Source organism: Eublepharis macularius, chromosome 1 (assembly GCF_028583425.1).
Source record: "Eublepharis macularius isolate TG4126 chromosome 1, MPM_Emac_v1.0, whole genome shotgun sequence".
NCBI lineage: Eukaryota > Metazoa > Chordata > Lepidosauria > Squamata > Eublepharidae > Eublepharis > Eublepharis macularius.
The window spans coordinates 89871317-89898028 of NC_072790.1; positions in this window are offsets into that span (position 1 = coordinate 89871317).

A 26712-nucleotide genomic window follows, 5' to 3' on the forward strand; every position below is an offset into this window, starting at 1 on the left:
CTAGACTTGAACTGCTGTTCTCTGCAGTCTAACAAGGGTGCCCACCTGAAAATATCTGAAGAACTGTCTGTCCTCATATATCCCTGTGCTCTAATTACAGTCCTCTAGCTGCCCCATTCTGGCTCTTCCCCTGCTTAAAGCTGTCCACTTGACATCTATCAGGAATGGATCCATTCCTTTTCGAAAGTGTTTCCTACTTTATGGAATGGGCTCCCCGATAGGGATGCTGTCCTTAGAAGTTTTTTAAAGAGGTACTATAAGGCTGTTTTATTTACTTGGGCTTTTCATGGAATTTGAGCTACAGGGTCCATAAATATTTTAATAAATACATACATAACCAAGGGTAGCCAGTCCCTGAAACACATACTGCACACACCAAATCATTTTGCTCCATTTCCAGGTTGTCTACAAGAGCAGCCTAACCTAAAATATATCGCAATAATCCAACTGTGAGGTTACAAAACCATGCATCAGAATGGCCTGATATGCTAAGTCTAATGGCTTTTCTGCACACTTGATTTACTCCATTTTGGTATAGTTCTTCTGCATGTCTGCCCTCCTTTTGAATTTTTACAGTAGTGGAGTTGTTATATTTTGTTCTGCATGTGCCATAAATAATGAAGATTTTTAGTGAGGGTGCTGGCATCATCAGTGGCATAATCAGTGATGTCAAAGCACATACTCTCTTTATTTTTTTGTGAACACTTATAGCACTATGCCCTGACCTCGATAGCCAAGGTGAGACTGATCTCATCAGGTCTCAGAAGCTAAAGAGGGTCAGTCTTAGTTAGTAATTGAATAGGAGACCTCCAACAGAGACCAGGGTTGCGGAGGCAGGCAATGGTAAACCACTTCTGTTAGTCTCTTGCCATGAAAACCCCACCAGGGTTCACCATAGGTCAGTTGTGACTTGAAGGCACTCTCCACCACCACCTTATCATTCTATCGATATAAGGGCTGGATTTTTTTTAAAGGTAAAAAATGAACACATGGGAAAGTTTTTACATTGGAAATCCTAAAAGGGGAGCAGCTCTGCCACCCATACCTAATTCCCCCCACTCCCACAGTCCATACTAGAGAGCACTGCCTAGGCTGACCCAGAGCCAGGAAGCAGAGGCCAGCACTGGTGGGGCTAACTGAACTCTGTTGGGATGGAGCCTGCAGCAGCTATGTGGTTTTCAAACTACACTGCTTTTTTCTGGTGTCAGAAGTGGACATCCCTGCTCCCCTGGGCCATCAGAGATTTTGCATTTTTTAAAAAAATGTCATTTTCATATCACTATTTTGACCTACTATTGTAATAATAGATGCAGCAGATTCTCTAAGTTTCCAGCTTTCATTTTTAAAATCTAATATAATAATAATAATAATAATAATAATAATAATAATATTTTTTAAAGGAAATCTCCAACCCCGTCCCTTGCAAACATGTAAGGGGAAAGGCATATGTCTGCAATGGAATGGGCTAGAGACTTACTTTTTTTAAAAAAAATCTGGGAATTCAGAAAATCTGCTTCATGTATTGTTACAATAGTAAGTCAATATACCGCTATGAAAATGACAGTCTAAAAAGATGGAAAACAAAACCAGGAGGAGGCAAAAAGAAGGTGGCCAGAGGAGTGGGTCGATGATGATGAACGTCCAATTACTGAAAGTGGGTGGGAGGTGGGTGGGAGTGGACGAGACAAACAAAACTGAAGGAAACATTATGCACAAGTGATAAATCAACTCAAAATCAGCTTCTGGAAAAAAAATTAAGGTAAAATGGTCTCAAAAGAGCAGGGTAAAAAAACGGAAAAGCCAAAAAAATCTGAAGTGAAACCTAAAGACACAAATGTGTATGGAACTCAAGGGATAAATCAAAGCAGTATGGGGCCAGATCTGACAGGTAAAAAAACATGTAGAAAACCCCTAAGGAAGGAGAGTTGCCAAACCAAATGCAGCTATACCCACCTGCCGCTGTATCTACCTGCCATTATACCTACCTGCTTTTCAAACACCAATGGTGGATCCATGAGCATTACAGACTCTTGACCTGCTCTATAAATTCCAACTCCACTCCATCCACTACAAGTGAATCCACTCATTTAAAATATCATCCTTCCAAACCTCTATCACCTCTGTCTTGTTTGGATTCAGCTTCAGCTTGTTCTGTCTTAGCTACCTGACTACAGTCTTAATTATGGCAAGTTATGTGGCAGAGTCCTAACAGATCTTTAGCTTTTCTGAAAAAAACAAAACTCCCTGTGTTCAAACCTAGGGAAGAGGTTTTTAGCCTAGTTTTTTGTATGCTTCCTTTCATGATATCTTTCCATATAAAATTCACTTTTAATGGGAGGAAGGGCTAGATGTCACCACAGATTCCTTGGCTAAGGGTCTGGATGCCACGGCAGAATGGTTGCATCAGAGTCGCTTGAAGCTGAATCCTCGGAAGACTGAGGGCCAAGCTACACATGACGAATGACACTTGAACAGCAAGTGTATTTCTCTCTGTTCACTTGCCCTCTACTCAATCCACTTGCCGTTCAAGTGTCATTCGTCATGTGTAGCTTGGCCCTGAGGCCAAGCTACAAGTGACGAATGACACAGGTTGGACACTTGTCAGCTTCCCTCAAGTTTTGATGAGAAATGTAGGCATCCTGGTCTTGCAGCTTGACTCTCTGACTGCTGTCCAATGGACTTTTCAACTGTCACTTGTCCAACATTCCGCCAAGCTGCCTACATTTCCCATCAAAACTTGAGGGAAGCTGGCAAGTGTCCAACCTGTGTCAGGCGTCACTTGTAGTTTGGCCCTCGGGTTCTGTACCAGGGCCATGGAGTAATGGATGTGGGACCCCAGCTCCCAACCCTTGATGGCATGCCATTACAGCCGTCGCTGACGGTGAAGAGCCTGGGCATGTTCCTGGATGCCATGCTTTCTATGGCAGCCCAGGTCATAGCCATTGCCAGATCTGCCTTTTTCCATCTCTGGCAGGTCAGACAATTGGCACTCTATCTCTCGCCCTGGGAGCTGGCTTCAGTAATCCATCCAATGGTCACTTCGAGGTTGGATTACTGTAACTGTAACATTATGCTGTGCTGCCTTTGGGCTTGACCTGGAAGTTACAGCTGCTCCAGAATGTGGCAGCGTGCATTCTTACTGAAATACTGTTTTGGGGACGTATCCATCCTGTACTGTGTCAGCTGCACTGGCTTCCAGTTCAGTTCCAGATCCAGTTCAAGTTGCTGGTTTTAGTGTTTAAAGCCCTTTATGGACTGGAACCTTCATATCTGCAGGACTGCCTTTCCACTATGTCCCCCATAGAGCCTTGTGCTCTGCGAATAAGCTGCTCCTGGTTGTCCCTGGCTCATGGGACATTCACCTGGCCTTGATCAGGGCCAGGGCCTTTCCGACCCTGGCTCAGGTCTGGTGAAACACATTCCCAATTGAGATCCAGGACCTGCAGGACCCATTACAGTTCTGCAGGGCTTGTAAAACAGAGATGTTTCACCGGGCCTTTGGTTGAGAACTAGCGAATTGTCCCTTTCTTGTTTCTTTCTGCCACATCCCATGCTCCATTGATGGCTGCCCTGGGCCCATGCCATGGCTATATACATTTTTTTAGATAATTACTATAGCCTGAACTGTTTATGGTGCCAGTTTTTGTATTGCTTTTATATGGTTTTAGAGATGTATATGGTTTTTAATGTATAATATATGTTGTTAGCCTCCCTGAGCCCATTCACAGAGAGGGCAGAGTATAAATTTGATAAAATAAATTAAATAAATAAATTTGCCTTTCCCCATATGAATATAAAAGTCCATGGAAGGACAGTAGAACAGGCTGCCCTGCATCTTTGGATCAGCTCCCAGTATGGTTCCTCTGACATAGCCTTTCTTACTTGTCTTTAGGACAGACCGACAGAATCCATCTAGCCCAGAGTTGACTACTTTGATGGACAGTGAATCTCCAGGGTCTCAGGCAGATGTCTTTCCTATTCTTGATTCCTGTTACCCAGGGATTTGAACCAGCTGCATGTGTGAATCCATCCCTTAGGAAGCATAACAGCTGACAGAAAGGGCTCGCATTTTCACTATTTGCTGCTTCAAGGTTCCCCCCTAAGTTTAGATTGTTATTTTACCATTTATTTTAAGTGCCATGAATGAGATCCAAGCTTTTAACTAGCCCTATAGAGCCCAAGGGGTATTTCTCACAAAGAAGTGCAGGCACATACCAATGAGCACCCGTTTAATCTTTCTGTTGTCAGTCGTTTAACGATGATGCTGTGAGAAAACTGCAAGCTCTTTTGTTCAGTTGCTGTTTTGTCACACTTTGCATATTATCATATTAAATGTGGTTTGCACCACAATATGAATTTGCAAATGCTGGGACTATATCTGTCATAAAACCTGATGAAGCAGCTGAGAATCTACAAACAGCGAAAATGGAGCTGGCTCCCATTTGTCTGAATGTCTATATTTAAATCATCTTTTCATGGGTAGTGCATGCCCCACCATGTTTTCAAGAGCAAACATTCTGGGGAGAAATGTGCTATGTAACATCTTGTCTATTTAGAAGGTGATGCCTATTATTAGAATGATTACACAGATGGCTAAAGGTAGAGCATCATGCCCTATTTTTTTCATGGGTATGGAATATCTCTGTTATGCTGAAGAACTGTGTCAAAAGAAAACCTTGGCTGCCTTCTGTTGGAGAAAACCCCTCAAATCCCTTTGAAGTGACAACCAAACTGGGAAATAAAACTGACTCACAGCCTTTAAGCGATCAAAAGTGATCAAAGCTGTAACTCTGGAACTTGGGGTGGGGGAGAATACATGCTTAGGGAAATTAGCAAAGCTTACTGCCAGCTAATATTCCCTGGAACAGAGAAAAGAAACTGACATCACTGAGAAACTAGGCAGCAGCCACAAAAATAATTTGTACTGTGGCTCCCTAGTTTTTGTTTAACCAATGGAAAACACCAATTGGTGTCCACCCCCTGGGTCACAAAATGTCTGTGACACATTTGCAAATACTATTAATATAGATGCAACTTTTAATGTTCAGACTATGATAACTACTTGAAGGAAATGCAAAGCACAATATTCTGGTTTCAGACAGCGATTGCTCCTTTCTCTACACAGTCACTGGGAGAGTTGTCTGTAGATAGAGAACATGCGCAGTTGCTGCGAATTATGTTATCATTGTGCTGCATTTATTGTTGTAACAGTGCTGGTAAATTGCAGCCAGATGAGGATGGAATGCAAGTTTCCATATTCTAAAAACTGCTTTCCTATCAATGAGAACAGAGTTGTCCCCACAACTAATTCCATATTGTTGTTTTTCCAGTTCCATTTGGAGGCTATTCCAAACTTTAGTTTTCTGCTGTCATTATACCTTTATGCTAACAATTACAGTGATGATAGTTTTTAGAAATGTTGCTCTTATCAGGCATAGTAAAACACTGAAGTGGGAGACCCACTCTCTCTCTTGTCGAAGGCTTTCATAGCCAGAGAACAATGGTTGTTGTGGATTTTCCAGGCTGTATTGCCGTGGTCTTGGCATTGTAGTTCCTGACGTTTCGCCAGCAGCTGTGGCTGGCATCTTCAGAGGTGTAGCATCAAAAGACAGAGATAACTCAGTGTCACAGTGTGGAAGTTAAATTACCTGCCAATTTCTTTTCCACACTGTGACACTGAGAGATCTCTGTCTTTTGGTGCTACACCTCCGAAGATGCCAGCCACAGCTGCTGGCGAAACGTCAGGAACTACAATGCCAAGACCACGGCAATACAGCCCGGAAAACCCACAACAGCCATCACTCTCTCTAATCTTCAAAGTATTCTATGAAATTGTATTCATAATTGATATTTCCTAAATCCTCTAGGTAGTGTATTTTTTGTCTTGTTGTACCAGAAAAATAACTCTCTCTTCACTGACAGTGGAAGCCTAAGCAGAGTTACACCCTTCAAAGTCCACTGCATCAATGAGCTTAGAAGGGGATAACTCTGCTTAGGATAACAGTCTGTGAGAAAACTATTCATTTTCATTTTGGGCTCAGGGTTTAATTTCAACCAAGAGTTCCTAGAGCTTGGGTTGAGAAGTTGTTTTGCATACAAGAGCTAACATGTGAATGGATAATAAAGATGTCTTTGGTGTGGGAGAGAATGGCTTTTGCTCACCACACCTCCTTTTTTGGAGTTGAGGCAGGCCAGTGACGGCGCTGCAGCTACGGCAGCTACTGAGCTCTCCAATATTTTGCTGCATATGGAGCTCGCCAATGTTTTTTCTCAGGTTTTGCTGGATACTCAGGGACAGCCTGATGGGGAGCGACAGAGAGAGGGGGGATTTGTGGGGATCTGTGCAACCTTATATATGAATACTGGCCCTTTTTTGTTTCTGTATTATTTGTTCCCTGTTCCTAGTTATTTTGAATTGTCATATATGTTCCTGTCCCTGCTCTGCAAGTGAGAATGTTAATTTCCTACAGAATAGAAATGTTTTTTCCTCTCTGTCCAAAATTTGGGAAGTAGGATACCTTTGATGGCAGGTTGGGGGCCAAGCTACAAGTGATGAATGACACTTGAACGGCAAGTGCATTTCTCCCTGTTCACTTGCGCTCCAATCAATCCACTTGTCGTTCAAGTGTCATTCGTCACTTGTAGCTTGGCCCTGGGTCTCTGAGAAGATCATGCCAATCAGATTGGAGGGAAAGTCAAAGCCAGAGCTGTGTTTCCTCCTACAGTAGAAAAGAGTAAGAGTCCTGTATCACCTATAAGACTAACAAAATTTGTGGTAGGGTATGAGCTACCACAAACGTTGTTAGTCTTATAGGTGCTACTGGACTCTTGCTCTTTTCTGCTGTTACAGACAGACTAACACGGCTACCCATCTTGATCTATTTTCCTCCTACAAATACACACAGATTCATTCATTCTCTTTAAGTCAAGCACTGTTTACTCTAGACTCAGAATGTGCACCTGGCAATCGCATGAGGGGTTTGCTACCACAGAAGATTAAAATTTTACATAACACAGTGCAACCCATTTTAGAAAGGCTTTGGATGCAAAAACACAGCCTGTCCTCATGATGAACCTCACATATAAAGCTGCCACCTTTTTTTTCTTCTTATTGCAATACTGCAGGGCCTTTAACAGCTCTGTGACAGGTAGTGATTAAATAAGAGTAGCTTTGGCCAGTACGAAGATGCAGTGATGGAGAAACTTCACCTGTTAAAGGCTGGATTTCTGCCTTATACTAAGGTGATAAAGGAAAGGAGCAAATCCTACCCTCCCAAGAGGCAATCCAAACTTGGATTGAAGGGAAGGGACTTACCATATGTACCGTGTTTCTGCAAATATGCCATGACTTATCCCCCGTCAGATCGTCATCATAGTAAAAGTATCATTGGCATTACAAGCAGCCATGGATAAAGCAGCATGAGTGCAGACTGTCAGTGCTTTAGGCCTAAGGAGAATGTGATTTTTCGTATTCTGATTGTTTGGCATCACAATATATTTCTGAAGTTTAATGCTCTGTAGTTAAGGGAGAGGCACAAACACGCATTAGCAAAAAGCATTACTAAGGGAAGGAGGAATCTCACTGACAGCTATCAACTTGCCATCTGCCATAGATATGTACTAGAGCATTAAACTTTTTTAAAAGCTTCAGGGCAGCAAAAAGATTGATCTAATCAAGTGTTTTCAGAAGCATCCAGCAATTGTACATTCTTTTTATATGCATTGACACTAGTGTACAGCCTAAGGGCCTAATCCTATTTTGCTTGAAGTGGATCCAAAATTTCCCATTCACATTGATGAGAAAAGCACTCAATATCCCAATACAGCTAGTGTTTAAAACACACACACACACTTGGGACAATTAAGATTATTTCCTAGCACTTTCTCCACAACATAACACTCCCTTCCAGTTCCCCTGATTATACATGTCATGTATTTAAAATATGACTGCCCCACACTTTTTCATGAAACTTTATCCAAAGTGGCTTATAAGGTGCACATACGAACAATAAAAAATAAGTAGCAAAACCGGATTTAAATAAATTCACTAAGAACACCAACAACAAGGTTTGTTTTAAAGACTTTTAAAAAAACAAAAGCTGCAAATTCAGAGAACCAGCTATCTATACTTAATAATAACAACAGTGTCTTTATATACCACTCTTCTAGAATGAACAAAGCCGGTGTTGTTATTATCCCCACAATACAGCTAGAAAGCTGGGGCTGAGAGGAGTTGCTTACCCAAGGCTACCTGGTCAGCTCACGGTAGTAGTGGGAGTCAAACTAGCAGAGGGCTGATTTGCATCCCAGTCACGTGACTATGTTGCAACAGCTTTCAATGCTCTATTGATATAATTACATTCTAGTACTGATTTTTTTTAAAGCCCTCTGATGTGGGGGAGAAGAAATGGTGCTGTGGGTACAGGGAAAATGTGGGCTGGAAAATCTAAAAATGTGGGCTGGAAAATCCAAATTTTCCCACCCACACTACAGCCATCCAGGTTTTGCTGCAATCTTTCCTTAAACTTTGGACCAAAACAGGCTTGAGAAAGATGAGAGAAAAGCTGAGGGAACCCCCAGAGACGAATAAATGCACAAAACTACAGTAGAGAAGCAGGAGGGGGAAAGTCTCCTCAAAGGATTGAACTTGGGGCAGATAATCCCTGGAGAAACGGCTACCTTCTCAAAACCAACAGTGGGTCCTAGTAAAAGGGAGAGAGACTCATCTAATTTTTTTGTGGAGGTGGCAATTTTTTGTTATTGTTGTTGAAGAGGCTTGAGAAAATAAAAAATATTTTCACTTAAAAACTTCTAGTTTGGTAGATAAATGAGGGTGGGTGGGTAAAAAAACGTAGAATTCCTGTGGGGCTATATGAGGGCCAAGCTACAAGTGACGAATGACACTTGAACGGCAAGTGGATTGAATGGAGGGCAAGTGAACAGAGAGAAATACACTTGCCGTTCAAGTGTCGTTCATCACTTGTAGCTTGGCCCTGAGAATGCACATGTGTGAATACCTTGCAAATATAACACTAAAATCCTGAACAGACATACTCCAGTCTAAATCCATTTAAATCAATTGGCTTAGACTGGAGTAATTCTGCTTAGGATTTCACTGCAATCATTAATTGTGAGGTGTTAACGTTCTGTAACATAAGGTTTTGCATGTAATGCATTTAATTTGTGTTTTATTTCTGCTTGCTAATGGATAGGATTACCAATCTCCCTGGGGTTTGCCCAGTTGCCCATGGATAACTGGCAATCTGTGGGAGGTAGCAAACCTCACCCCCTCAGCAATCACCTGCCACCAGAAGGTAACCCAGGAAAGCAGGCACCAGATGCACTCTGGCTGGGTGTGACAATGTCACTTCCTGAAGTGACATCATCACACCAGCTGTGGTCATGCTCTTGCACTTCACTGGGGCAGAAGCATGCCCATGGCTGCTGTGATGATGTCACTTCTCACACCTTTCCAGGAGCGTATGCAAGCTTTGCTTGCATGGAAAAAGACTACAACAGGTATCCCGCTGGGAGGGTATAGGATTTCTGTGAGTTTAAATGTAGGCCTCTGAGGAAAGAAGGAGGGGGGCTGGATGAGTGAATGGAATGTAATCTGACTAGCTGGTAGCTGTACTCTTGGAGGCAGAGTGAAGCACAGTTTTTAGTCAGTGCTGAGGGAAAGTTTTCAGTCACACTTTGTATATCATACAGAGAGGTTATTCTAGTTAAGTAAGGCAACCTATGTGGAGCCTAAACTGTCTGTATGTTCCTGAGAGAATCTGTGAGTTTCTCAGAGAAAGGAGTCTAGCAAAATCAGGCAAGCTGCGTGAGAGCCTAATTCTAAGTATACCTGGATGATGCCTCTATCCTGGATCCATTCCAATCCAGTTTCAGGCCTGGCCACGATACAGAGACGGCTCTGGTCACCCTCACAGATGATCTGCGGCGACACCTGGACTGGGGCGAGTCAGCACTGCTGATACTTTTAAATCTTACAGCAGCAATCGACACGGTCGATCATAATCTTCTGACCCACCGCCTTGCCGATGTGAGGATTCGTGGAACAGCCCTGCAATGGCTGAACTCCTGCCTTCGCAATTGGGGACAGAGGGTGGCACTCGGGGAACAGATGTCCACTTGTCATTCTTTGGTATGCAGCGTCCCTCAGGGGGCGATTCTTTCCCAGATGCTGTTTAACATCTATATGCGCCCCTCACCCGGTTAGCCTGCAGCTTTTGGCTGGGTTGTCACCAGTATGCAGATGACACTCAGCTCTATCTGTTGATGGACGGCCAGTCTGATCTCGCTCTAGATTCCTTGGCCAAGGGTCTTGAGGCTGTGATGGTATGGTTACATCAGAGTCACCAGAAATTGAATCCCCTGAAGACGGAGGTTCTGTGTCTGGGTCGTGGGGCAATCGAGCTGGGGACCCGGCACCCAGCCCTCAATGGGGTACAATTGAAACCTTCACCGATGGTGAGGAGCCTGGGTGTGACCTTGGATGCCACACTTTCAATGAAGGCCCAGGTCACGACTGTTGCCAGGTCTGCCTTTTTTCATCTTCGACAGGCCAGGCAACTGGCACCCTATCTTTCGCCCCGGGACCTGGCCACAGTAATCCATGCAACGGTCACCTCCAGGCTTGACTACTGCAACTCACTCTATGCTGGGCTGCCCTTGGGCCTGACCCGAAAGTTACAGCTGGTCCAGAATGCAGCGGCACACGTCCTTACCAGAACACCAATCCAAGCGCACATTCATCCTGTGCTATGCCAGCTGCACTGGCTCCCAGTGGAGTTCCGGATCTGGTTCAAGGTGTTAACCTTGGGTTTTAAAGCCCTTCACCAACTGGGACCTGCATACCTGCAGGACTGCCTCTTCCATTACATCCCCTGCAGGGTGTTGTGCTCTGCAGACAAGCAACTCATGGTGGTCCTCGGCCCGAAGGACATCCGTCTGGCCTCAACCAGGGCCAGGGCTTTTTCTGCCCTGGCCTCAGCCTGGTTGTATGCTCTCCTGCTGGAGATCCGGGCCCTGCGGGATCTGTTACAGTTTCGCAGGGCCTGTAAAATGGACATGTTCCACCGGGTCTTTGGCTGAGTGCCAGCAGGGGTCCTCCTTCTTCCATCTAAGACCATCACTTCTTCTGGGGCTGCCCTCAGCCATCTGCTATGCCCGTATACAGACTCCCAATATTTGTTTAAATAGCCTGCTCCTGGACTATTTTAATGACTTTTTAAAAATTATTGATTTTATGTTTTTGTGACTTTTAATGTATTTTTGGAATGTTGTTAGCCGCCCTGAGCCCATCTATGGGGAGGGTGGGGTATAAATCAAATCAAATAAATAAATAATAAATAAGTCAGGCAAATTGTGCATGCTCACATGGCAGTCTGTGTATATCTGAGAGAAACGATTCTACCTAGGTCAGGCAAGTTGTGTGGGAAGGCCTGAGTAAATCTATGTCTGTATGTATTAGATGAAAGTTTATTATGTTACAGAAGATCTGTGTGGAAAATTAGTCTACTTGACTGGGTTTGGGAATATATAACTGTCTTTGAAATCACCAAGCTTAAGAACAATTCTGAAACCAAAATATGTATCAAAACTCTGCAAAAATCATACTTATGTTCTCAAAAATAAATTCTATTTTTATATAAGAAAGAAGGTCAACTTTTACTTCACAACCACCCTCATGAGCTGACCATTCGATTAAACTATAATCTGTAACACTTTTGAGAAAGGAGAAAGCCTTTGATGGCAGTGAAAATCTTTTAAGGAAGTCAAGGGCACAGCAGTATACAGGTCACACAAACACAGAGGGAAAGTGTTCTCAAGGGTAAAAACTTTGGTAAAATAGAGGAATTAAAAAGTGTGTTGGCTGTGACCAGAGCCCTCCTAAGCTATACATTTAAGATAATGTAAGGAGGGGCGGAATTTAAGGTCCAAAGCCAAAAGTTTATGGTTAAAATAAATAGCATATCATTACAGAGTGGTTCAAAACTAAGTAAAATATTACACACGCTCTTAAAGAATGTAGTAAAAAGCAGATGGGCAGGTATCGATGTAGGGGAAGCTGGGTAAACCATTACGTGATTGCTCGTGTGCTATTGTCCTTCTTGCACGGTCAAACCTAAGCAACATATGCAAACTAAGATGAACAGTTTGTTAAATGTATGGCTGGTGGTGATCACAAATAGTGAACAGAATATAAGCCAAACCAATGGGTTGTCAATCATTGCTAAAAGGAAGCACCAGGACATCAGCACTGGGAATACAGTGGGTCCTAGCTTCAGCATGAGGGAAACCATTCGCACACTCATTCCAGGAATATAAACTGCTCCACTCAGCTACTATACTAAAAAAAAAAAAAAAAACCAGACCCCTCCCCCTTCCCTCTTTCTTTTTATTCCCTTAGAAGCTCATTGATTAACAAATCTTGAGCAGCAGAAAGTTCTTATTCATCGTTTTTTAGACTCAAAAGATAGAAGGAATGAAAAAAATTTTGCATCCACCAAAGTAATCTTAGGATCATTATCTCTAAGCAGATAAAATAGTGTTTCCGAGGTGTAGAGGGAAGTGGTTTAATATAATAGTCTCTATATTCTCATACAAATAGCATTCAAGCAGGACATATAACAATATATCAATCCTATTAAGACCACAAGAGCAGGTTTTATCAGAATAAGGCCTATTTAAAAATCTTTCTTCTAAAATCATAGGTGTAATATTCAATGTCACAAATAATATGTTCTACAATAGCATGAAATACATATAGAGGAGGTAAAGATTTTGGAAGAGTAATGCCAAAGGACAGGGTGGGGGAAGACCCAACAAGCTCTATTTGTCAATGGTTGATTTCTAGAACACACTTTTTAATCAAAGAGAGAGCTTTTGATTTACCCATCTCAAAGATAAGATTAGTTGTCATACTGACTACTGGCAGTTTCTCATCTAAAGTTTTCATCCAAACCAATTTGAAAGTATTCCATTTCAGCCAATAGGCTGTCCTCAGAAAAAAAAATCTCAATTTGAAGGCAGAGAGCCACAATCTTGCTTCCAAAGATGTTTGGCCAAATTCCTCCCACTATGCAACATTTGAGACACAACAGGGTATATTCAACAGTTTTCTTGAAAATTGAGCAAGGAGCTGATCAATATTTTCAGAGGCAGCTTTAATCCAAATAGCTGAACCATAAAGAATTATGGGAACCACTTTCAAAAGCCTGCATAGCTCCAGGAAAGTACTTTTCCCCTCTTATTATAGAAGAATCTTTATAGCACTTGCACAGGGTTTTGCTTTGTTAAATGGCATTCTAAGTTGGGAATTCCAAGAAAAGTGTGCTGAAAACAGAATCCCCAAATAAGAGAAGGTCCTAACCTTCTCAATATTAAATCCATTTATTGACCATTGTAACAGGGTCCATCTCCTACTTTTGATGAAGATCACAGATTTCTGGTAGTTAATCACTAGACTCTCGTGAAGAAAATAGTTGGAAAAGATTTTCAAGGCTCTTTTCAGATGAACCCTGGTGCGAGACAAAATGGCAGCATCATCCACATAAAGCAAGACAGGGACATAGTCTCAGCCAGGGCTTTTTTTCTGGGAAAAGAGGTGGTGGAACTCAGTGGGTTGCCCTCAGAGAAAATGGTCACATGGCTGGTGGCCCCGCCCCCTTATCTCCAAACAGAGGGGAGTTTAGATTGCCCTCCGTGCTGCTGAGTGGCGCGGAGGGCAATCTAAACTCCCGTCTGTCTGGAGATCAGGGGGTGGGGCCACCAGTCATGCGACCATTTTCAAGAGGTTCCAGAACTCCGTTCCCCCGCGTTCCCCCTGAAAAAAAGCCCTGGTCTCAGCTAATTTAAGTGGATGGCATCTGTCATCAAAAGTAGATCCTAAACCACTTAAATATAGATTAAACAGAAAGAGAGCTAGTAAACAGCCCTGTCTTACCCCCTTTTTGCAAGTTAAATGAGATTGTTAAATTTCCTTTATACCCACATCACACTTGAGTAGTTGAGCCACAATATAGTCATTGTATAAACCTTAGAAGTCATTTGTCAATGGTGGTTTGGGCAAGTTTATGCTACAATTTGGGGCAATTTATAGAGTTGAAGCCCCCATTAAGATCAATAAAGGTCACATACAATTACTCCCTTTTAAAAGATTAATATTTCTCAGCTAGATGGTAGCGATCTAGGCAGTGGTCATAAGTTGAGGAACCCCATTTGAAACCAATCTGCTCACAAAGCAGCACAGCTTCTAATTCCATCTAATCTAAAAGTTTCCTACGTAAAAGGAGAAAAGCTTTCCCAATGAAGAAAGAAGGCTACTTGGCTGATAGCAGCATGGATCCAATCTGGACTCCTTTTTAAATATGGGGACTATAATGGAATGTCTCTATGAGCTAGGCATCTGGCCAGATGAATTCATTAAAGTAAGCACTTGGGCCAGGACTGTAGGATCGGCCTTAAAAAGCTCATTGGGAATTAAATTGGGGCCAGGAGCTTTTCATAATCTTAGCCCCCTAATAAGACATATGACCTCCCTGATTAACACCTCAGGCCACAGAACCACAGAGTCAAGAAAAATAATATTCAGGGATGAATTGGAAGAATCAGCATCATAGACTAACTCCCTGAAATGATTTTCCCACACTAAAGAGACAATGCAGCAAGGAATTTTAAAATTTGAATTAATAGCAGAATTGGAGATAAGCCAAAAGACCTTATTATCCTTGTTAATAGCTGAAATAAGATGTTCCCATTCCTTATTCAAGGACACCCATTTTCTGGTTTTAATAAGTTCTCTATACACTAGTGGCCAAAATTGTGGAAACCTTTTGGAAAAAGTGCATTTTTGTGGTTTGATGGCTCATAACACCACCTTTATTGGAGTAATACCATAAAATTATATATTAATGGAAAGATAATTTAATCAAGAATGTAATGCAACAAAGTTTGTTCAATTATCTGTATTCTATCAAATGTTATAGCCAAATAACCGGGAAAAGGAAGCACAACTTGCTTAGGTTGATATGAAGTAGCTTTCCTTCATTTGAATGTAGCCAAAGAGCATGAGTCTTTAGAGAGCCAATCAGGTGTCATCTTGTTTTGGCAATGAGCCAATCAGGTCACAGTAGGATTCAGCTATTGATGTCATGTACTGGAGCTGAGAGGAGGTCATTTGTTAGTGTGTTATGTGATTGCTATCAAGTTGGTTGGTTGGTTTTGTGTTCTTTCATTTAGTGAGCTTGTAAAATGTAATAAAATTAAAGAAATGGCACAAAGAGTTGACTGGTCACCCAGAAAGTGATGTAAAATAGTACTATTAAGTGAACTAGGCTACAGTTATGAAGAAATTAGAAGAAAAATTGGTGGAAACTTAACCAAAGGTGGCATTTCTAAATTTTTGAAGAGGTATAAGGCAACTCAGTCACTACAAAACCAGACTGGTAAAGGCAGGAAAAGGTGCACACAAGCAAGGGATGATAGAAGAATTGAGAGACTGAGCCTAGGTGACAGAAGAAAATCATACAGAACAAAATGGCACAATCATACAGAACAAAAATCATACAGATCGAAATGGCGCAATTCAATGTGAAGTTGAGTGCAAACACTGTTTGGCGCAGACTGGAGGAATTTGGTCTTAATGCTAGAATCCCATGAAAAAAACCATTGTTATCTCTCAAACAAAGGTTGAAAAGATTAAACTGGGCTAAAATCCATGTTAACTGAACAGCAGAACAATGGGACAGTGTTATTTGGAATGATGACACCAAAATCTCCGTTTTGGTAATGATGGCACAAAATACATGAGAAAAAGAATTGGAGAAGATTTGCATCCTGATTGCATTACACCTACCGTGAAACACCCAGTTAGTGTTATGACATGAGGTTGTATGACATCAAAAGGTGTGGGCAAAATTTGCATGATAAATGGCAATATAAATGTCCAAAAATACATAAATGAAATACTTGAGCCCAAACTGAAGCCTTCCACACGTGATCTTTTCCAAGATAATGAAGCATTTATATTTCAACAAGATTCAGCTCCATGTCATGTTGCTGCTGTGTGCAAAAAGTGGTTTCAAGATCATCATATTCCACTGTTGGAATGGCCTGGGTATAGCCCAGACCTTAACCCCATCGAAAATCTATGGAGCTGACTAAAGAAACTGGTTAGTGAGAAGCAACCCAGCAATAAACCGCAATTAATAGAAGCAATAACTCACTCGTGGTTTCATATTATAACAGCTGCCGAACTAAAAAACCTGGTTCACTCCATGGGAAGGAGTTGTAAGACCATAATTAAAGCAAAAGGTTACCCAGCTAAGTATTAATTGACATGGTGGGAATTGCTGTATAACTCATTTTTTCTATGTGTTTCAATTTTCTTCTTTATAACTACTGTTCTAAAAAAATTCCTTCATAAAAGTTATTGCATTACATTCTTGATTAAATTATCTTTCCATTGATATATAATTTTATGGTATTACTCCAAAGAAAAGTGGTGTTATGAGCCCTCACACCTCAAAAATGCACTTTTTTCAAAAGGTTTCCACAATTTTGGCCACTAATGTAAGTCTTCTTAAGCTCCAGCAACTCTTGGAGAGCCCATATTGTGCAATTACTCTTAAATTCACAATGCTTCTGTCGGATACACCACTTGATTGCTTGGCAATCACTATTAGACCAACTATTTTCCCTGGCTTCAAAGTCATTTTGATGAGATTCTTTTTAACAAAAAGTGGTCTAAACAAAGCAAATATCTCATACAAATTGGCTAAGCAAACAGAAGCTGAGTCTGACTGCAGAACCTTCATAGCTAAGATGTTCAAGAGGTGGTACCCATTATTGCTCAGCTTTGTCACTAGAGTTAATTCTCTAGCGCAAAATACCCCTTTCATATGGTCATTAAATCTGACAATTCAATGGTAGACCACATTCAATTGTCAATTAATATTTCATAGACACTTTAACTACCCCTATTTTGTGGAAGGTGTATGTTGCTGGTATAATCAATATCTTCCTATTGTCCCTTCCTTTAGAAAAAAATTGAGAGATACCTATATGGAAGATGATCCATGTCAATTTTCTGTAGGTCAACTAACCACTTAGGTGAGGCATATGATATTCTGGTAGCTAAGTTATCCATATTGCTCATCACAATGTCCAAAAAAAGGGCGTGATGAAAATCCATTTGTTCTAAACAATTAAAAAATGAGAGTAGACCCAGTGGACTATGTATGCTTCTAAAGGACTGCACAGAATCAGGCTCTTCAGTCCTACCGGCTTTCCTGGAACAGAAACCTATTATGCTGTGAGCAGAAGTTTTAAGATCAGAGCCAACCATAAGAAAATGGCTGACCACTGACCATTGAAGAAAATAATGACCAGCATTCATATATACAATAGAAAATGTAGATACATAAATAAAATCCTCAGCAGTATCTGAGGCAAAGAAAAAGAAATGACAGAATGGAAAATAATGACCAACAATTAAAAAATGACATAAAATTCTTTTATGATCTCCACTATTCCCTTTTTTTAAAAGCAAGCAACAATAAAACATATTTTCATATATGTCTAGCCTTGTGTAAGTGCCATGTTCCATTAAGTCAATAGCAGCTGTAACTCAGAATCATTTTAAGTATCAAAGCCCATGTGATCAGTGAAAATAAGTGTATTCTGGGTTTTGAGTCTAAAAGCCACCACATTTAGAATGTTGAATCTTCCCTTTCCAATAAAATAAATATATCTGATTGGAATTTCTTGTTTTAGTCTTTAGTGTACTACTAGACATCAGAAATTTTGCTGTTTGATTGGGTTTCTCTCCTCCTTCCCTCTGCCCCTATGAATCCAGGTATTTCAATAAGGCAAGTACAGTGAAACTACTTTACTTATTAATTTATGCTGTGAAACCCTCACATTCATAGACAACTAGGTCCCATTTTATAGTCATCTGCAGGTTATGGGTCAGTGAGCATTCTTGCACTGTGTCGTTTCTCAGATGAAGCTTCAAGACAACCCCTGTCTTTAATGATGGGTCAGGACGGAGCAGATTGGAGGAGGGGGAGAGAATATTTCAAGATTGCCCTGGATTCATGCCAGGAAGAGAAGAAAAGGGTCTTTGTGAATGGACATCTGAAGGCCAGGCATAAACATGTTAGCTGATACTTAACACCCAAAGCCACTACCAAAACCATTAAGACACTCTGAATAATCCTTGCTCTGAATAATCCTCTTTTGACTTCAACTGCCCACTACAATAGAGACAGCCTTCTCCAACTATGATACTCATTTCTCTAAAAATATTCCTGCCAGGGTCTTCTAAATTAGCAATTGCCTCAGAGTAAAGGCATTAATTTCATCAACAAAGGTGAACCTTGGAGCCTTTTACTGCCGATATCTTCTTTCTTTTTGTACTTTGCAAGACTATTTAGGTATCTTTGATCCTTTGTTCACATCCATAGTTCCTTCAATATTTTAGTAAAGAGAACTAGTATGAACACCCATTCCAAACAAAGCATTGCCAAGAAGCACGTCCAATTTGTGTAGTGAATTTTTATGTGGCTTTTCCTCCCCCTAACCCTGCATATTCTTCCCTGCTGTCCTCGCCTGCTTTCTTCTTCTCCACTTTGAAAAGAGACTTCTGTGCCTGAAGCAACATCCACAGAGAGTGAGTGTATGCAGTAATGCCAATCCAGGCTTCCCAATGGTGGACTGCAGTAACATGTATGCTGTTTCAGCAGTACTCAGTCACTTATAATGTCCCCTAGGAGCTGTCTTACCCCAGGGTCCTATCTAATCACATTCCTTCAGCCTCATCTTGGACTCATCTTGCTGCCTACAAGACAGTGTTCTGCGTTGTATACATTCTGCATGGACAAACAGGTAATCTCTTGCTGTGCCTAGGGGATTTTCTTTTCCTGTAAGGTCAAGACTGAGGTTATTATTTGCAGGGCTAGTGAAAGAATTTTTCATAGCACCATTGTTGATCAGAGAATGAGTAAGGGACATCTCAACTAGTTAAAGCTAATGACTTTAGCAAACTGGAATGGAAATTGTATACCAGCTATCATTATCCCAAATGTATTTACCTCTTTATTATAAGAGTGGGGAGATGTATTCTAATATTTTTACATTACATATATGCATAACTGCTCTTCGCATAAGCACTGCTCTGAAAAACAACCATTTTGAGTCTCATACCTATAGGTATACCTTGCATGATGTTCAGGCAAAGGCTTACTCAGCCCCTATTAAAAAGTTCAGAGTAAGATTTGGTTATCAAACTTGTTAATTTCCTTTGCAGTAGTGTAGAGATTGTATCTCAGCATCCTTTCTTCTGCACTAACCAAGACTAATTCTTTTAATCTCTGTTCATCAGGGAAATTTTCCGGTTCTATAATCACATGAGCTGTTCTGTGTTTCAATTTGAACTTGTTAATCTTAATCAAAAAAAGGATACACTATTCCATATGCAGAGCTGAGAGCATTCCCAGAAATATAACACTATGTTTCACTTAGTCCCCCAAGATTATTAGGGCTGTGCATCTGTGGTAATCAAAATCTGACCCAAATTTCACCAATTCATTAATATAATAAATGTTTGAAATACAAACAGAATTATTTCAGCCATTTTTTAATGGTCATAAACTTTCTGATATGATGGTGCCTCACTGTCTGGTGTCTGTTTTCTGGGCAGCTGATGTCTAAACATGCAGTGAGAGCAGAGACTTACCTCAGCAGATAGGTATGTTATATCAAAATCCAATCAGAACAGTTTCCCAATATTCCTATGGTCCAAAATTGTCTCCATGGATATTCTTTTACATAGTGTTTCACTTTCCAGCAATCACTGCATCATTTAGGAGGACTTTCTAATACTTTATAAATACAGGTATTGTTTGCATATGCTATTTCATCCTCTGGGTTTCATTTGCATGCTAGACAAACAGCAGCAAAACTTTGTTTGTGCCTTCTGGCAGGCAGACTAGAAAGTATGTGTGATTAAGTAATTTAAAATATATTTAAACCTAAATATTTCATACTAAACTGAAACGACATTTAATAAACATGACTTGATTTTAATTTCATCATGAATATATCCAGTGACTTAAATCCTGTGCATAACCTAATGGCTTGGATCAGTTGGAGGCAGGGCTCAACCTCACCCACACAAGGGATCACTCCCCATTTCTCATGAAGAAAAGCACCTTTGCAAGAAGACAAACATAGCTAGGTACATGAGCAGCCTGCCAGACTTGCCTTTAAAAGGGTCAGAGATTAGGCCAGACAGGAAGAATCCAGCACATAGACTGAGAAAGAGGGAGGCAGCTGTAGGAGAAATAATAAAGTGCTGAAGAGCCCCTTCCCCTTCCGAAGCCAGTGAGGATGCTAGTTAACAACTCAGGAAGTGAGCCATTAGAAGAGTAGACATTCAACCTTCTCCCTTATATTGTTTTCTCTGTGTTTATTATTTGTATATGTTTTCTTTATCAATTTGTTTCCACTACTTTTATATATCTGAATGTAATTTTTTCCCCATTCAGTAGGAGCAATCTTTACAGGGGCTGTATTCCATATCCATAAGCACTACCTGCCAGTTTTAGGAAAGAAGGATATAGTGTCACAATTTTAGAAGCAATTAAAGGCAGAACACACATCTGGTTCTAACTTTTCTCCACAATCAATAGGCGTAACATTATCAAGGATCAGATCTAGAAGAGTTAGCCATGTTACTCTGTAGTAGCAAAATAGAAAAGAGTCCAGTAGCACCTTTAAGACTAACCAACTTTATTGTAGCATAAGCTTTCGAGAACCACAGTTCTCATGCATCTGACAAAGAGAAGTGCGGTTCTCAAAAGCTTATGCTACAGTAAAGTTAGTTAGTCTTAAAGGTGCTACCGGACTCTTTTCTATTTTCAAGGATTGTATACTCTCACCCAATTAACCACCCATGACAAAGTTCAAATACCCAGAAGAAAATGTTCCTGCTTTGATTTGGGGGTGGGGGGGTTGTTTGCTTAATTTATTTATACCCTGCCTTTCTCCCCATCAAGGACCAAACATCATTCTCATCATTCTCATTCTCAAGGATCTTACATCATTCTCATCTCCTCCATTTTATCCTCACAACAGCCCTGTGAGGTAGTTTAGGTTTAGAGTGTGTGAGTGGCCGAAAGTCACCCAGTGAGCCTCCATGGCAGAGTGGGATTCAAACCCATCCTCCCAAATCCTAGTCTAACACTAACTACTATGCCACACTCAGTCTCATAGTTTTTATAGTCAGTTAAAATTATCACTTGCACATGAACACAGATAGGTAGGCATCTGAATAAGACAGGGAGTAGGGCATAGGGAAGTGTTTAACACTCTCTGAAAGACAAGTGAAGGTATTATAGAAAATGAGCACAGAGAGCTTCATGTCATCAAATGAAGAAAGGAAATAGCAGTGCTAAGTGGACACAGGTATTTGGAAGGCAGGCGCTGAGAAGTGATGGCAGCTCAAGCTATATGAGAAAACAGGAAGAACTTGAGAGTCCCAAAACAAGCACTCGCGTAGTTCAGTCATTCAGTAGTAATTGAAATAGGAAAAAAGTCTTCAGAAGACAGACAGGGTCTGTCACAAAAAATACTTTGCATAGACATGGAAAAAACAACACTCTCCTGGTTTTATAGAATACCAAAATTCCTACCAAGACCATTTAATGGGTGGCAAAATTAATACATGATGATGGTTCAACAGTGTCTCTGTCACTTATATTATCTGCTTACTGACAGGCTCCCACTCCCTCTTCTCTGGTTTCTCTTCAGATCACAACTAGACATGTGCACGAACAGCATTATGAAAGAAAAAAAACCACGAACAGGCCACTCGGCTGCTCGCAAACGGGCTGTTTGTGATGCGCCACTCAAGCCAAACTGGCAGTCGGCACAAGCCTTGTTCGTTGCGCTCGGCTGCCATTCGGGAAGCTAGGCACTCAGGCGACTTCAATCAATTGCCTCGGAAATAGAGGGGGGAGTGCCTGAACTCTGTCTGCACTCCCTCTGTCGCTCCAGACACCCCAATCAAAGCCCAACTTATCTTGATGGTCAGGTCTTCCTTCCAAGCATGCAGCTGCAAATCGGTAACAATTGGTAACATGGGAGCAGACACTAGGAGGGAGGGAGGGAGGGAGGAGGGGGTTGTTCTGTGGCCATGGGAACTCCAATCTCATCCCTGAAAACCCTGTTAAGCAGTTCTGACTGCCAACCACAGCCCCCCTGCGTTTCTCCATGAGTCCTCAGCTTAGAAAAGGGCACTGCGCTCCCAGTTCTGGTTTCACTTTCAGCAAGCAGTGGAGTGGGACAGAGCTCTTAATAGCGTTTGGGAGGAGAGAGTGGGAGAGTGCATTGGAGCTGGGCTTTTTCTGTGTGTGGTGGGTGGGATATGGAGCTATCCCCTCTGGTCCAGGGCTGCTGCCAGGCCCTGGAGCCAAGCTCAGTGGGCACCTCAACTGAGGGCTCACATTATTATCACTGCCTGATCTGGTCAGGTCTCTGGGAGTGTTGGGCTAGGGCTTTACCCCCTCCCTCTGGTTCCAGGCCTGCTGCCAGGCCCTGGGGCCAAGCTCAGTGGGCACCTCAGCTGAGGGCTCACATTATTATCAGTGTCTGATCTGATCAGGCTTCTGGGAGTGCTGCTGGGCTAGGGCTCTAGCCCCAGCCTCTGGTTCCAGAGCTGCTTCCAGGTCCTGGGGCCAAGCTCAGTGAGCACCTTGGCTGAGGGCTCACATTACTATCAGTGCCTGATCTGATCAGGCTTCTGGGAGTGCTGGGCTTGGGCTCTACCCCCTCCCTCTGGTTCCAGGGCTGCTGCCAGGCGCTGGGACTGAGCTCATTGGGCACCTCGGCTGAGGTCTCACAGTGTTATCTCCTTTTCTGTCCTCCTTAATTCTAGTTTGGTGGCACAATGAGTCTTCCTGTTGTGTTGGCCACCAAGGGTGGCCGTGGGGTGAAGTATGAAGGCAGTCCTCCTGGTATACTTGTGGAAAGCAGTAGTGGGTGTGGCTTGGGGGCAGCAGAGAGTCCTCCCACTCCCCCAAATTCACTTGTGGGGGCTGTGGAGGAGGCCAAAGAGGTCTTTCCACTGGAGGGAGATGATCTCTCTCAACATTTTGAGGAGGGGGTGGGTGATGGATCACTGGAGGAATGGTTTGTGTTTTATGAAAGATCCCTCCTGTCCCCATCCCAAATTCTCGGTGGTGTCCCCACCTGCAGTCCACCCTTCACCTCGTCATCTGTGGCTAGCTCCGCAGCACAGCCTGTAACCATTCGTCCTCCTTCCCCTGGGACAGTTAGCAGTCCACGTTTCAACACCTCTGTAGGGAGGCACTTTCAGGCCCTTCCTAAAGACCCCCGTGTGGTGTTTTGCCATGCCTGAGATGTCCTGGTGCACAGGGGCAAAAACCCGAAGCACCTGTCTTCGACGGTCGTGACTCGGCACCTGAAGACATACCACCCAAGCCTGTCTCCATCCTCGCCCAGTGAAACATCCATTGGGGGGAGAAAATGGGTGACCAGCTCTTCTGAGCAGGGATCAGTGGGAGGATCACCTTGCCCTGAGGGTGATGCTGGTGGGAGTGGAGCGCTCCGGCAGGCCGCGCTCACGGAAGTTGTCCCCTCAGGTTCTGGGACAACGCTGCTTAGAACATCGAGGTTGAGGGCTCAGAAGGTGGGCCTTCGCGTCTTGGCAGAGATGATTGCCCTACATGGCTTGCCCATATCCATTGTGGAGTGTGTGGGCTTCCACAGGATACTAAAACATTTTGCCCCTTGGTTCTCCATGCCGTTGCCGCGCACCCTTGCCTGTCGAGTCCTGCGGGTATCTTGAATGAGGGCTGGCACGTTTGGGTCAGGTTTAGCCAGGCCCACTCCCACTGCTAACAGGCTTCTGAGACCTTGCTAGGCCTTCCTGGCACAGCCAGATCATCATGACACCTCCTTTCTGCGAAGGCAGGAAAGTGGGTGATGCTGGTGGCAGTCTCCTTTGGGCACTTGCACAACAGCTCAGGAGCTGTTGCACATATAGTTGAGCTGCATGGTGCCCCTGTCCATTGCAAATGCTGTGCCCTCTGAGCAGGGGGGAATGGGTCCCTCGACACATGTCCTTCCCACAAAGGCAGGAAGATGGCCGATGTCAGCTGCTGCTGCTGCTGCTGCTGTCCCGTTTCTGTCTCTCCCTCTCTGGAACCACTCTGACCCATCTAAGCAATGTCTCCTGTCCCGTCCATCCCGTCCTTTCCGCGAAGGCAGGACTGCTTGTCATGTCAGCCGCTGCTTCACAAGGGACTATCCTGTTACTGCTCCCTCCTTGGTTACAGAGCTCGGTTGCAATCGCACAGCCGACTGTACCATATAGGGATACAGTTGGTTGCACAGCATGGTGGCTCCCCTGTCAACGGGACTGACTGGACCCCTTTCAGCCAAGGGTGAACGTGTCTTGGGCCGCGACTCCCGTCCTTTCCGCAAAGGCAAGAAGGTGGGCGATGGCAGCTGCTGCCACTGCCCTATTTCTCCCTCTCCCTCTCTGGGACCACTCCGACCTCTCCCAACTACCTCTCACTTCGGAGCTTTCCAGTTCCCAATCCATACCTCTCCCTCCCAGGTACTGCCACGAGTCCCTTCCCCACCACTTGCACCACCCCGTCCCCTCCTTTTTGTGATAGCAGGGAGGTGGTTGATGCCAGCAGCTGCTGATAGATTGGGGTCTTCTAGGCCCCGTCACAAGATCTTCCAGGTGCGGCTCGTCCCCATGGCTGGAACTCCTGGGTCCCCCTCTCCCACCCTGACCACTTCATGTTCCCTCTTTCTTCCTCTACTTCTCGGGTACTGCCATGAGTCCCTTCCCCAGCACTTGTACCACCCTGTTCCCTCATTTCCACGATGGCAGGGAGGTGAGTGAAGCCAACAGCCGCTGACAGATCGGTGTCTTCCTGTCCCCCTCGCAGGATCTTCCAGGTGCAGCTCATCACTGTGGCCAGGACCCCTGGGTCCTCCTCTCCCTGACCACCCGGCAGCCACAGTCTTGACCCACCTTGCTGCACAAGCGGATGCGTTGTCCATCTCCGACCCAGAGGCCAGGCGGGTGGGCACATGGGGGGTGCCACCGGTGAGCAGCCAGACGCCCCTGCCCCCTGAGGGAAGGTGGCAGGCCACCACCTCCCCAGGCCCACCAGGCCCAGTGGTCACAGTCTTCACCCACCTTGCTGCACAAGCAGATGCGTTGTCCACCTCCAACCCGGAGGCCTGGCAGTCGGGCACATGGGGGTGCTGCTGGCAAGTGGCCAGACCCCCTGTCCCCGAAAGGGGAGGTGGCACACCTTCAGGACCACCGCACAGGGCACAAGTGAACTGGGGAGGGTGGCTCCATTTGTGTTGATTGGGAGTTTCCTGGGGGCGTCAAATTTGGGAATGTATAACTCTGAGATCTTTACTGCAATCTTGACCATACTTGGGTGGTGGCTGGAGAAGAGCCTGCTGCACATTCCCTGTGAATATGGGCTCTCTAAATGCTAAGGGGGCCACCCTGACACCAACGAACACTGAACAGCAAACACATTCGGGAACGGCACATGTTCGTGTCCGGTCGGCTGTTCATGTTCATTGTCGGGAACGAACACCGAATAGCCTGTTCGGGTTTTTTTCCTGTTTGAGCCCATGTCTAATCACAACCACTACTCAACAGAACTATGATACAGTGTCAGTGTGAATGCTGAGAATTAATTACCTTTCCCCAATTATTACAGGCTGTCATTAATTTTAATTATTAAATTAAAGAATTAAATTATTAAATAATAAGATTTTGGCTTGTTTCTTGATCATGTATCTAAGCACCTTCTGGCTACATTCTGAAAATATTTAAGGAAGTGACAAAGCTATCCTTAGGCCTGGAGTGCAAGACAACTGTCGTGTTTTTTATGTACGCCTTCTGCCAGATTAGTACACAGAGGTGAATTACTATTTCAGATCACTTGCAAAAGAGCAGGCAACATTGGAGTCATACAGTCCAAAGAGTTCTGTTGGAAAGGAAATTACTTGAGGTTCATATCAAGAGTTTGGGTTCGCAATCAGTGCGACTGAAAGTCCAGAGTCATTTTGATGCTTTTCAAATAGCTATTCATAGATATCTGGCTGCACTTAGAGCTGAATTACTGTGAGAGAAAAGTGACTTCCATAAAAGAAGATTACACTTGCATAATAGCAGCAATTCAAGCCAAGAAGTTTATTCACTCTTATAATTGTAGTGGGATGTTTACAAAGGCATTTGTGTTCAGAAAAAGCAAGCAATTGTATTTAATTACAACATATTACAAGCAGTGTTTAATTTCTAAAAGAGAAATAGGAGCTGAGCTACACCATCCGACCTAATAGCCCTGTTTTCCAGTCCCAGATGTGTGAAGCTGAGCTGAGGTTACTTAGTGATAACTGAAATGCAGCCTGCATATTCTCAGAGTCTTGCAGTCTTGTTCTATTAATATTTTCCATTGTTCTATTAATGTTTTCTATTGCTGCATTCTATCATGATAAACTAGTCTCAGAGCTGCACCCCTATATACCATACCTTAAATTATACCCTTATTACAAGAACCCCGACTTTTGTTTTGGTTTAGTTTGTTCCTATATTCTATGCATCTCCATCCATATCCTGCTATATCACAATTA